The following is a 13,025-nucleotide window of genomic DNA, read 5'->3' as shown; positions in this document are numbered from 1 at the left end:
AAGTGCCTATAACAAGATGGAATACAATGTAAAACTGTACATCGGTAAATCATCTGTTTAGTCATATTACAGTGAAATACAGTTCATCCTAAAACTGAAGGAAACGCAGTTTGATTTTACTTTATTCGACGAAATTGTCAAACCATACGAGTGTAAGAGTAGCAACATACATTTCAAACATTTCTGACCTAAAATGCTTTCTTTATGATTGTTCAATCCATAATAAACATAGTTTCTTTTTAACAAGAGCTGTCCATAAGACAGCACGCTCGACTTTTCTCAGTGTTTGACTCTGAATTGGAGCTTTGCCAGTAAAACCTTTATAAAACTTTCATAAAAGTTAACAAGAGGGTCATGATGACCCTGGATCGCTCACCAGAGTAATATGAGCTACATGTTTCAAATGTCAAACTGATGATTTTTAGAAATTTTTTGGAAGATTTTCTGATATACAATCAAGTAACACCTGGGGCGGGGCCAAGTTTACCCCGGGGGTCATGAATGGAACAAAGTAACTGTAGAAGCTAGTCTACTAGACAATGTTACATATCAAATATCTAAGATCTAGGTCTTCCGGTTTATTTCTAGCAAATTTATGAAGATTTCACTATATACAATCAAGTAACCCCTGGGGCTGGGTCAATTTGACCCTGGGGAGTCAAGATTTGAACAACTTTTGTAGAGGTCTACTAGGCAATGCTGCATATCAAATAACTAAGATCTAGGCCTTCTGGTTTATTTTTAGAAAATTTGGAAGATTTTTCTATGTAAAATCAAGTAACCCCATGGGGCGGGGTCAATTTGACCCGGGGGTCATGATTTGAACAAATTTTGTAGAAGTCCAGTAGGCAATGCTACATTTGGAATATCTAAGCTGTAGGCCTTCTGGTTTATTTTTAGAAAAATTTTGAAGATTTTCCCATGTAAAATCAAGTGACCCCTGGGGCTGGGTCAATTTTGACCCCGGGGGTCATGATTTGAACAAATTTTGTAGAGGTCCACTAGGCAATGCTACATGTCAAATATCTAAGCTCTAGGCCTTCTGGTTTATTTTTAGAAAATTTTGAAGATTTTTCTATGTACAATCAAGTAACCCCATGGAGCGGGGTCAATTTGATCCCGGAGGTCATGATTTGAATAATTTTGTAGAAGTCTACTAGGCAATGCTACAGGTCAAATATCTAAGATCTACGCCTTCTGGTTTATTTTTAGAAAATTTTTGAAGATTTTCCTATGTAAAATCAAGTGACCTCTGGGCTGGGGTCAATTTTGATCCCGGGCATCTTGATTTGAACAAATTTTGTAGAGGTCCACTAGGCAATGCTACACGTGAAATATCTAAGCTCTAGGCCTTCTGGTTTATTTTTAGAAATTTTTTGAAGATTTTCCTATGTAAAATCAAGTGACCCCTGGGGCGGGGTCATGATTTGAACAACTTAAGTAGAGGTCCTCTAGGCAATGCTACATGTCAAATATCTAAGCTCTAGGGCTTCTGGTTTTCGAGAAGAACATTTTTGAAGATTTTCCTATGTAAAATCAAGTGACCCCTGGGGCGGGGTCAATTTTGACCCCGGGGGTCATGATTTGAATAAATTTTGTAGAGGTCCACTAGGCAATGCTACATGTCAAATATCAAAGCTCTAGGCCTTCTGGTTTATTTTTAGAAAATTTTGAAGATTTTTCTATGTACAATCAAGTAACCCCATGGAGCGGGGTCAGTTTAATCCTGGAGGTCGTGATTTGAATAATTTTGTAGAAGTCTACTAGGCAATGCTACAGGTCAAATATCTAAGCTCTTGGGCTTCTGGTTTTCGAGAAGAACATTTTTTAAGATTTTCCTATGTAAAATCAAGTGACCCCTGGGGCGGAGTCAATTTTGACCCCGGGGTCATGATTTGAACAAATTTGGTAGAGGTCCACTAGGCAATGCTTCACACCAAATATCTCAGCTCTAGGGCTTCTGGTTTTTGAGAAGAAGATTTTTAAAGTTTTTCCTTTCTGTTGCCATGGCAACCGGAGTTCTGCATGGAATTCAATTCTTTGAAAAAAAATTGTAGAGCCTTACCCAAGGAACATTCCTGTGAAGTTTGGATGAAATTGGCCTAGCGGTTTTTGAGGAGATGTCGTTTAAAGTAAAAGCTTACGGACGCCGGACAACGGACGCCGGACGGTGACTGATCAGAATAGCTCACCCTGAGCCTTTGGCTCTGGTGAGCTAAAAATAAGTTAAAAAACTAGAGCTATCACTAAAGGTGATGAATGTACCCCTATCCCCCCCCCCCCCCCCCCGCATGCACTGACACAGTACATTGCAATTTGACGCACACAAGATTGCATAATTATGTGGACTGTATGTATACAGTATAGTAACAAAAAACAAAGTCCCATAACTATGCAGAATATTTATCTAAAAGAATGTAACATGCACGATGCACAACTAGGGTTGGTACTGATCACTTGTGTGAAGTTTCATTAAATTGTGTGCAAGGGTTTGGTAGGTTAGGCACGCACAAGATTGCATATGCAGACTGTATGTACATAGTATGTTAACAAGAAACAAAGTCCCATAACTCTGCAATTTTTGTTGCTGAAAGAACCTAACATGCCCCATGCACAACTACTGTTGTTACTGATCACTTGTGTGAAGTTTCATTAAATTGTGTCAAGGGGATGAGGAGAGATGGTGCGCACAAGATTGTGTCTATGTATATAGTATAGTAACAAAAAAACAAAGTCCCATAACTCTGCAAATTTTTTTTCTGAAAGAACCTAACATGCCCCATGCACAACTACTGTTGTTACTGATCACTTGTGTGAAGTTTCATTAAACTGTGTCAAGGGGATGAGGAGAAATGGTGCGTACAAGATTGTGTCTATGTATATAGTATAGTAACAAAAAAACAAAGTCCCATAACTCTGCAAATTTTTTTTCTAAAAGAACCTAACATGCCCCATGCACAACTACTGTTGGTACTGATCACTTGTGTGAAGTTTCATTAAATTCTGTCAAGGGGATAAGGAGAGATGATGCAGACAAAATTGTGTCGACAGACAGACAGACAGACAACCTGAAACCAGTATACCCCCCCCCCCCCCCCCCTTACAACTTTGTTGTCGGGGGGTACAAAGAGGTATAATGCTGTCAAAATTCAAATCAGAGTTATGAGGATTATTTCTCCTGTTGTAGATGTTGGTATTAAGTAATTAGCTTAAGTTTCAAGCCAAAAGCTTTGATACTAACAGAGATATTTGACTTTACCAACAAGAGCTGTCACAGGAGACAGCGCGCCAGACTATTTCGATGCTGGATAGTGAATCTGGGCGCATCTTAGGAAACTGGAGCTGTCAGTGGAGTGTTTAATGACTCCAATGGTGGACAATAGCTTGAGTCTGTGTCAAAAATATTAAGTAATAAGAGAGGTAACGATAAAGTGTACCAAAACACTATATAGTATACAATACTTTGTAATTCTAAGCAAAAAGGGAGCACAATTCATAAAATATTAGTGCAAGAGTTATGCACCTTGTGTCATATGATGTGGGTGATAAGGTGGAATAAATACTTTAAGTTTGTATCAAATGCATTTTGTAATAACTGAGATATATGAGATATAGTGAAAATGCATCAAAATTAACGTGAAATTCTAAGTAAAAGGGGGGCATAATTTATGAAATATTGGTGCCAAAGTTATGCACCTTGTGTCATATGATGTGGGTGGTAAGTTGGAATAGCTTTGATAATAAGTGATATTTGACTTTATCAAAAACTTTAACCAATAGCTCGGCAATGCCGACGCTAGGGCAATAGCTCTATTTTTTCTTCGAAAAGTCGAGCTAAAAAGGCATGGTTTGCTATTACGATCAAGTTTATAATGTAAGACAGACATACAGTCAAACCTTGTTCTCTCAAACTCAACAGGACAGGCAAAATTTGTTCTCTCAAACTCAACAGGACAGGCAAAATTTGTTCTCTCAAACTCAACAGGACAGGCAAACTTTGTTCAGTTTTTAGCAGCGTAAGCAAATATACAAATATTGTGTAGGGATCTGTCTATTATTTCGAGCAAAGAGCTGTATTCAAATTATACGAGTTCAAGCGAACAAACTATATAATATACATATTTATATATTGTACAATTTACAGCTTCTGCTACATTGCTGTACAAACAAGGTCTCGATTAAAGTCCCTGCATTTTTTAAGAGACATGATAATTGTTCCTACAGGTTTACATAACTTTCTTTTTCCATTCATTTGAAATATTACAAACAGATATAGATATGAATATTTTAGTAAGCCATCCCTTATTCATGGCTTTGTTGTTGAAAATTCGAGGGATTTAACAATGTCATAAATATGTACTTCTGCTTCAAAATTATACGGAAGTATTAATATGTATTATCATTTCTGTATGCATTGGTTTTAGTATGGATGCAGCCTTTGGTCCACATTTCAACATGTAAACAGTATGCAACATTTAGAATGTGCAATAAATGAGGCATCTCTCCGGTATGAATGTTTAATATGAGCCAAAGTAGAATTTTCGTTTAAAATAACTTTAAATCAATATGCATGATTAAAAATAAACACCATATTCCTGTTCTGCATATATATATATATATATATATATATATATATATATATGTAGCCGATAGCTGAAACTAGTTTGTATTTTTGTAATTAAATACTGTTGGCAAGGCATGTGAAATTTTATTTAATCAATTTATAGACTTCCACCTTTGCAGTCTTTTTATTGTCAAGTATATGTGTATATATATATATATATATATATAGTTTTATAATACTTAGATTTAGAAAATATAACCCTTTGCATACAAATCCATCTGAAAGTATCATTTTGTTTCAAATTTCCTTTGCGTAGCCCTGTGTTTACTTATTGTTTTGTTACCATAATTTCAAGTAATTGTAATTACGGGCCCGTATTCTTCAACATTAAAAATTTGAGATTCAAACTAAAGAGTAAAGAATATTCAATTCACTGGAATTTTGTTTATAACAAACACAATTATAATGATAAAATTTCATTGTAATATCTGTTATTGTCTAGTGTTGTTTTAAAGAAAATTTCATTACAGTCAAAGCAAATATAACACATAGAGCAAAACTAAAATTTGGGATTTTCAAGTGTATGTCTACATTTCAGACTTAAAACTTTGAATATAGACCCTGATTTTATATATTGCTAAAATGTTTTAAAAATTAAACTATCCAAACAATGACGTCATTAAACAGTTGGCACTAACTTTAAAGATCGACTGATTTGACTGTTTCATATCCCAAAATTACCTTCCGATATTGTTTTCAAGGTTCCTGTAGAAAAAAAAAGTGGGCGCTGATTTCCGTCTGTCCAAACTTCTACAAAAGGGATTTTGGAGTGGTTATAACAGCTTCCCCTGGGCAAAGAGGGCTCAGTCGATCTAAATTTTGAAGTATGTCAGCTTTACACAATACCATATGAAGACATTACGATGTCCCGATGTCACTTGCAGAGAACATGTTATGTTGTGAAGAGAAGTTGTAAAGGTTCGTACTTCATGTGGAGATGTCATTACTTGCAGAAAAACAGGTGCATACTTTATATAAGTTGCCAGTTACTTTCAATGAACAGTCAAGCACTTCACTTGAGATGTTGTCAGTTACTTTCAGAAAACAGGGTAGATTTTCATGAGAAGTTTCTAGTCCTTTTTTGTGCAGAAAGATTAGTACTTTGTTCGAGATGTTATCATTACTAGCAGAGATTCATGTGGATTTTTTGTCATTACTTGCAGGGCCGCTTAGTACTTCATGTGAAGAAGTTGTCACTTACTTGCAAAGACTGGAATTAGTATTTAGGAAATTCAATATTGATGGAATTACTAACTGCTGTACCTGATGAAAATACAGTAACAAGAGAGCCATAATGGCCCTATATCGCTCACCTGTTCTCATCGCACTTAAAGACAAGAAAGTCAAACAACAAAGGGAAGAAATTTAACCAAAAAGAAAAAAAAAATCTTACAAGGTAACGTCAAAATACACCTGGAGGTACTATCCATGTTGTATCACAGAAAAGTGGTCTCGGTTTTTCCCTACGGTCAATAATAAAAAAGTTACTAAATAAGCTATTTATAGTAATATAAAAGGGAAGTAATTAAAAAAAAAAATTATTGTAAGTGAACAAAAGAAGGATCTGCCAAATAAAAACAAGAGCACTGCAATGCTACGCAAATGCAGAGCAATATACACACAAAACAAAGTCATATGACCTTTGACCCCTAAGTGTGACCTTGACCTTGAAGTGAGCCATCCGAAACATGTGCTTTGCATGTCGTTTCGATGAGGTGAACATTTGTGTCAGGTTTCTCTGAAATCCTTCAAGGGGTTCCAAGAGTTACAGAGCAGGAGGGAAATTGTTAACCAACAGACAGACGGACACTGAGGCGATAACATAATATGTCCCTTATAAGAAGGAATCGAGATCTTATGGTGATACAAGTTGCGTGCAAGTTTGGTTAAAATCAAATCATAAATGAAGCTGCTATTGTGCAGACAAAGTCAAAATAACTAACTCTGGAACCCACTATGGGATCTGGCCGGTTCAAGAAAGTAACCAAGATTTTATGGTGATACAAGTTTTGTGCAAGTTTGATTAAATTAAAATCATAAATGAAGCTGCTGTTGTGCAGGCAAGGTCAAAATAGCTAATTCTGGCCCCATCAGGGGCCATAACTTTGGAACCCATAATGGAATCTGGCCAGTTCAAGTAAGTAACCAAGATCTTGTGGTGATACAAGTTGTGTGCAAGTTTGGTTAAAATCAAATCATAAATGAAGCTGCTATTGTGCAGACATGGTCAAAATAGCTAATTCTGGCTCTTTCGGGGGCCATAACTCTGGAACCCATTATGGGATCTGGCCGGTTCAAGAAAAGAACCGAGATCTTAGGGTGACACAAGTTTTGTGCAAGTTTGATTAAATTCAAATCATAAATGAAGCTGCTATTGAGCAGACAAGGTCAAAATAGCTAATTTTGGCCCTTTCAGGGGCCATAACTCTGGAACCCATAATGGAATCTGGCCAGTTCAAAAAACGAACCAAGATCTTATGGTGATACAAGTTGTGTGCAAGATCGGTTAAAATAAAATCATAAATGAAGCTGCTATTGTGCAGACAAGGTCAAAATAGCTAATTCTGGCCCCATCAGGGGCCATAACTCTGGAACCCATAACGGAATCTGGCCAGTTCAAGAAAGGAACCAAGATCTTATGGTGATACAAGTTGTGTGCAAGCTTGGTTAAAATAAAATCATAACTGAAACCACTATCATGCAGACAAGAAATTGACGGACGCACGCACTCACAGACGCACAGACTGACGAAAGGTGATCACAAAAGCTCACCTTGTCACTATGTGACAGGTGAGCTAAAAATCAAGAGCTGTCTGATGACAGCGCGCTTGACTGAATATATTCAAAGGCTCGTCAATAAAATGGATTTTAGAATAGTACTGTTACAACTATGTCACAGTAAGGGTCAAAATTATAAAACCTGCTGTAATTTACAAGTACTTACAATGGCAGAAATTTGTATTCAGTATTTACACACTTAGAGTACGAAAGGGGCATAGTTCTACCTGGTACACCGACCCTTAACATAGCTTTGTAGTCTCAGTCTTAAAAGATTTTAAGTTGCATGCAAAACCTCAGTATGACCTAAGTAGACAGAAGGGTGTAATTCTGTTAAATTACAATTCAGAGTTATTGGACTTGGCCCAGTAACTGTGTGCAATGACCCAAAGACGTGTGAAGTTTCAATACAATAGCCCCCCCACCCCCACCCCCAGCCTCCACCCAAGTACTTACAAAGGTGTATGAACACAATTTTCGGAGTGTAAAAAGGCACATAATTTTGTAAAAATACAAGTTTAGACTTCTAGGAAATGGACCTGTGACTGTATTTACTGACCCTAAAGACATGTGTGAAGTTTGAATCCAGTGTATCAATGCATTGCAAAGATAGTTATCATTATGAATAATTTAAGGTTTAGCAGTATATCTACAAATCACAGAAATGTTTTGTAAAGGAACAACATTTTTACCAACAATCTACCTGTCTAATACTCGTTTTACCATACTGTACCATTGAATACTTAAAACATTCTCAAAAGTTGTCCCCTTTATAAAAGAATGCCATTTGTAAAGAAATAAAAGTAAACAATTGTTGAAATGTGAAGTTAAAGCACTGGGACATAACTGCATTTGCATCAAAACAAAGACATGTAACAGTTCTTTAGTTTAACTAGAGTTGTCACAGGAGTGACGAATTATACCCCCACAATATGGCCTTGTCACAGAACTAAGCCAATGTCAAAGCTGAACTTGCTTGACCTTTGACCTACTGACCTCAAAATCAATAGAGGTCATCTGCTGGTCATGATCAACCTCCCTATGAAGTTTCATGATCCTTGGCCCAAGCGTTCTCAAGTTATTGTCCAGAAAAGGTTTAAATGACCTTTGGAACCCAAAATAATTACAGGTCATCTGCTGGTCATGTCCAACCTCCCTATTAAATTTCAAGAGCTTAGCCCCAAGCGCTGAGAAGTTATTGTCTGAAAACCGTTCAAGTGTTCTGGGTCACTGTGACCTTAACCTGTTACCTGCTGACCTCAAAATCATTAGGGGTCATCACCAACCTTGCTATCAATTTTCGTGATCCTAGGCCCAAACATTCTCCAGTTATCATCCAGAAACCGTTAAACTGTTTTGTGTTATTGTGACATTGACCTTTGACCTAAAGACCTCAAAGTCGAACTTGACCTGTAGTTCGTGATGTTACATCTGTGTACCAAAAATTATGATCCTAGGCCCAATCGTTCTCAAGTTATCATCCGGAAACCATTTAAATATTCCTAGTCACTGTGACCTTGACCTTTGACTTAAAGACCCAAAGTCGAACTTGATGTTACACCTGTGTACCAAAATATATGATCATAGGTCCAAGCATTATCAAGTTATAATCCGGAAACTGTTCAACTGTTCAGGGTCACTGTGACCTTGACCTATTAACCCAAATTCGAACTTGACCTGTATATTCTGATGTTACACCTGTGTACCAAAAATTTTTCAAATCGGTCAAGCCTTTCACGAGTTATCATCCGGAAACCACAAAAACCAACAGACCGACCGCCAAGCTCACTCCTGTATACCCACCCCCCCAATCCCCCGCGCAAACTTTGTTGTGTGTGTTTAAAGATGTGAACTGTCCAGAGTTATGGCCCCTTCATGCAGTCCCTTTCCAGAATTCAATACCTATGCGAGCAAACTGATGCTGCTTTGGTAGACTTACACTATGTTTTATATGCTGTTTAACATTTAGCCTGCTTAATTTCTAAAATGGACTTGTCCATCGTTCAATTTGGGCAGTACCATTTATTATTCTAAGGGTAGTTCACTGAAAATTTACTGACTGAATAGCGAACAGTGCAGACCATAATCAGACTGCAAAGATGTACAGGCTGATCTTATCTGCACTGGTCCCAAAGGCAGAATCTACTTTTATATTGCCGACAGAGTAATGTCCCTTCTCATACATCTGCACACTGTTACTATATGCAAGTATTCCAAGTCTCAGTTGAATATCTTTGATAGTGTTCAAGATATTTGATATTATAAAAAAAACTTAACCAATGCCGAAGCTGATGCCGGGGTGATTAGTATAGCTGTCCATACTCTTTTGAATAGTCTGGCTAAAAATTAACAGACAAACCAGACATTTAAAGTCACACTATAAATTTTTTAATATTTAAAGGGGACTACTTTTTGTGGATTTCATGGCTGCACCAATCCATAAAATTAAATCCCAATGAACAATGGAAATTGCAATTCCTTTTATCTTCTAAAAGTTGAATTCTGCATATTCATTTCCCCATACAATGGAACCAAGAATATCCTGCCCCCAAAATTAAACGATGTCCCAGTATATACACAACTAAAAAGGCTATGTTAAGAAAAGAGACTAAACTGTGCCATTTTTTGTTTATTTTCAATAACTATCTTGGGAACAACTATGTGCAATGAAACAAATCTGTCAAGGCTATATACAAATAAAAGAAATTGTTCTTCGTTTCATATAAAATTCAGCTACTTCAGAACAATTTTGATACAGTTTTTAGATTTTCCCTCCATCATAGACCTATTTTCCACAAGATATCCATACATTTGCTTCAAGAAAACGAAAACAAAAAGGGGTGTTGAATAGTATGCAGTGAAATGCAAGTCAACTGAAGTCAGGTACCCTCATATTGCCGCATTTCAGAAAGCGGTCCACAGAATAAACACCCTACTTTCGTTTTCAAGTAAACAACTCGAAAACATGCGAATATTAGCCTGAAAAAAAAAGTGTCCTATTTTATGTAAAATTCATTCCAAGAGTAAAATAATGCCCATTTGGTCCCCGATTTACGCGCAAATGCGCGAAAAATGGAAAAATTGGGATCCATTTATTAGGGACTTCTTTCGACAGCACCACGAAAGCACATTTTTGACCGAATTACTGCATTATAACCTAAACAGGGTTATGAACCTGTAAAATGCATATCAGTTCATGAAAGTGGACAATGGTGTTAAGTTTCAATCGTTTCCCGTAAGTGGGTACTGAGATACCAGCTTACATAGAAAAACTTGGCCAAAAACTGCCTAGTCGATGGGGCATAATTTTGTAAAAATGCAAAGTGGAGTTATGGAACCTGTGCACTGCATGTCAGAACATGACAGTGAACAAGTGTGTGAAGTTTCAATCTGAATCCATTCCCATTAGAGGGTACCGAGAAACCAGTCGAAAAAGGGGCATAGTTTCGATCTGCAATGCGATGTCGTAAAAACAACTTGATGGCACAATGTACAGAGAGAAATGCAAGTGTCTCTATCTAGGAACACAGTGAGGCACCACATTGGTTCAATTCTATAATGGGAAAAACAACTCTGCCTTGTGGTATTTTTGTCCCTGACCACTCCAAGGTGTTGCCCCACTTTGTTCCATTCTTTTTTTCAGAAGTTGAAATCGGCCTGTGCTGACCATTGGTGGCATGTTTGGATTGGTGATTCTTGTTGTTGTTATTGGATCAAATGCACTTAAATGAATGAGTTTGTCCTTTTTCAACGACAGTTGCAAGAAACAAGAGTTCCAGACTATCACAAAATATGCCTGTCATCTAACTTGGCCTAATGCTTACTTTGGCCGAGATATTATGCCCACAAACATTGTCAGAAAGTTTGGTGAAGATCAGATGATAACTGACTTAAAGAGCGAACATGCTGTGGATGCTGCCCGCCCACCACAGGTGTTCATGTAATACACCATACTTTCAGACGGGCATATAAAAAGGAAAAGTGCTTTTACTCACACCAGAATTGGTGGCATTTAGCATGGCACAGGGCAATGTTTCAAAACCAATTGCATGATGGAGCAAAGATTAAGGTCAGTGACAAATACAACTAGAAAATGCTTTTGTAAAAAAGCGCATGTCTCCCCCAATGCAAAGTCCTATAGGCAAGAAGTCAATAGGGGTCAGGAGCGAAAGTCAAAGAGACACTGATGGTTGGCTGCAATAGGGATCATCTACTTGGCATGTCCAGTCATCCCGCTTAATTTCGACACTCTTGGCCTAGTGGTTCTCAAGTCACTGTTCAGGCTCCTGTGACCTTGACCTTTGATCAAGTGACCTCAAAATAAATAGGGGTCATCTACTCTGCATGTCCAATCATCCTATTAAGTTTCAACATTGTAGGTAAAGTGGTTCTCAAGTTATTTCCAAAAAATGATTTTACATGAACAGGCCACTGTGACCTTGACTTTTAATAGACTGACCCCATAATCAATAGGGGTCATCTACTCTGCATGTTCAATCATCCTATGAAGTTTCAACATTCTGGGTCAAGTGGTTCTCAAGTTATTGATCGGAACTGATTATCAATGTTCAGGCCCCTGTGACCTTGACCTTTAACAGAGTGACCCCAAAAACAATAGGGGTCATTTACTCTGCATGAAGAATCATTCTATGAAGTTTCAACATTTTGGGTCGAGAGGTTCTCAAGTTATTGATTGGAAATGGTTTTCCATGTTCAGGCCCCTGTGGCCTTGATCTTTAACAGAGTGACCCTAAAATCGTTAGGGGTCATCTACCCTGTATGACCAATCACCCTATGAAGTTTCATCATTCTGGGTCAAGTGGTTCTCAAGTTACTGACCGGAAATTGTTTTCAATGTTCAGGCCCCTGTGACCTTGACCTTTCACAGAGTGACCCCAAAATCGTTAGGGGTCATCTAATCTGCATGACCAATCATCCTATTAAGTTTCAACATTCTGGGTCAAGTGGTTCTCAAGTTACTGACCGGAAATGGTTTTCAATGTTCAGGCCCCTGTGACCTTGACCTTTAATGGAGTGACCCCAAAATCGTTAGGGGTCATCGACTCTGCATGTACAATCATCCTATGAAGTTTCAATATTCTGGGTCAAGTGGTTCTCTAGTTATTGATCGGAAATGGTTTTCCATGTTCAGGCCCCTGTGACCTTGACCTTTAATGGAGTGACTCCAAAATTGATAGGAGTCATCTACTTTGCATGTACAATCATCCTATGAAGTTTCAATATTCTGGGTCAAGTGGTTCTCTAGTTACTGACCGGAAATGGTTTTCAATGTTCAGGCCCCTGTGACCTTGACCTTTAATGGAGTGACCCCAAAACCGATAGGGGTCATCTACTCTGCATGTACAATCATCCTATGAAGTTTCAACATTCTGGGTCAAGTGGTTCTCTAGTTATTGATCGGAAATGGTTTTCCATGTTCAGGCCCCTGTGACCTTGACCTTTGACGGAGTGACCCCAAAAACAATAGGGGTCGTCTACTCCAGCAGCCCTACAACCCTATGAAGTTTGAAGGTTCTAGGTCAAATGGTTCTCCAGTTATTGCTCGGAAATGAAGTGTGACGTACGTACGGACGGGCGGACAGGGCAAAAACAATATGTCTCC

The sequence above is a fragment of the Mercenaria mercenaria genome, chromosome 17 (assembly GCF_021730395.1).
Source record: "Mercenaria mercenaria strain notata chromosome 17, MADL_Memer_1, whole genome shotgun sequence".
Lineage (NCBI taxonomy): Eukaryota > Metazoa > Mollusca > Bivalvia > Venerida > Veneridae > Mercenaria > Mercenaria mercenaria.
The sequence above is the reverse complement of the archived record's forward strand: the minus strand, read 5'-3'. Positions refer to the sequence as shown.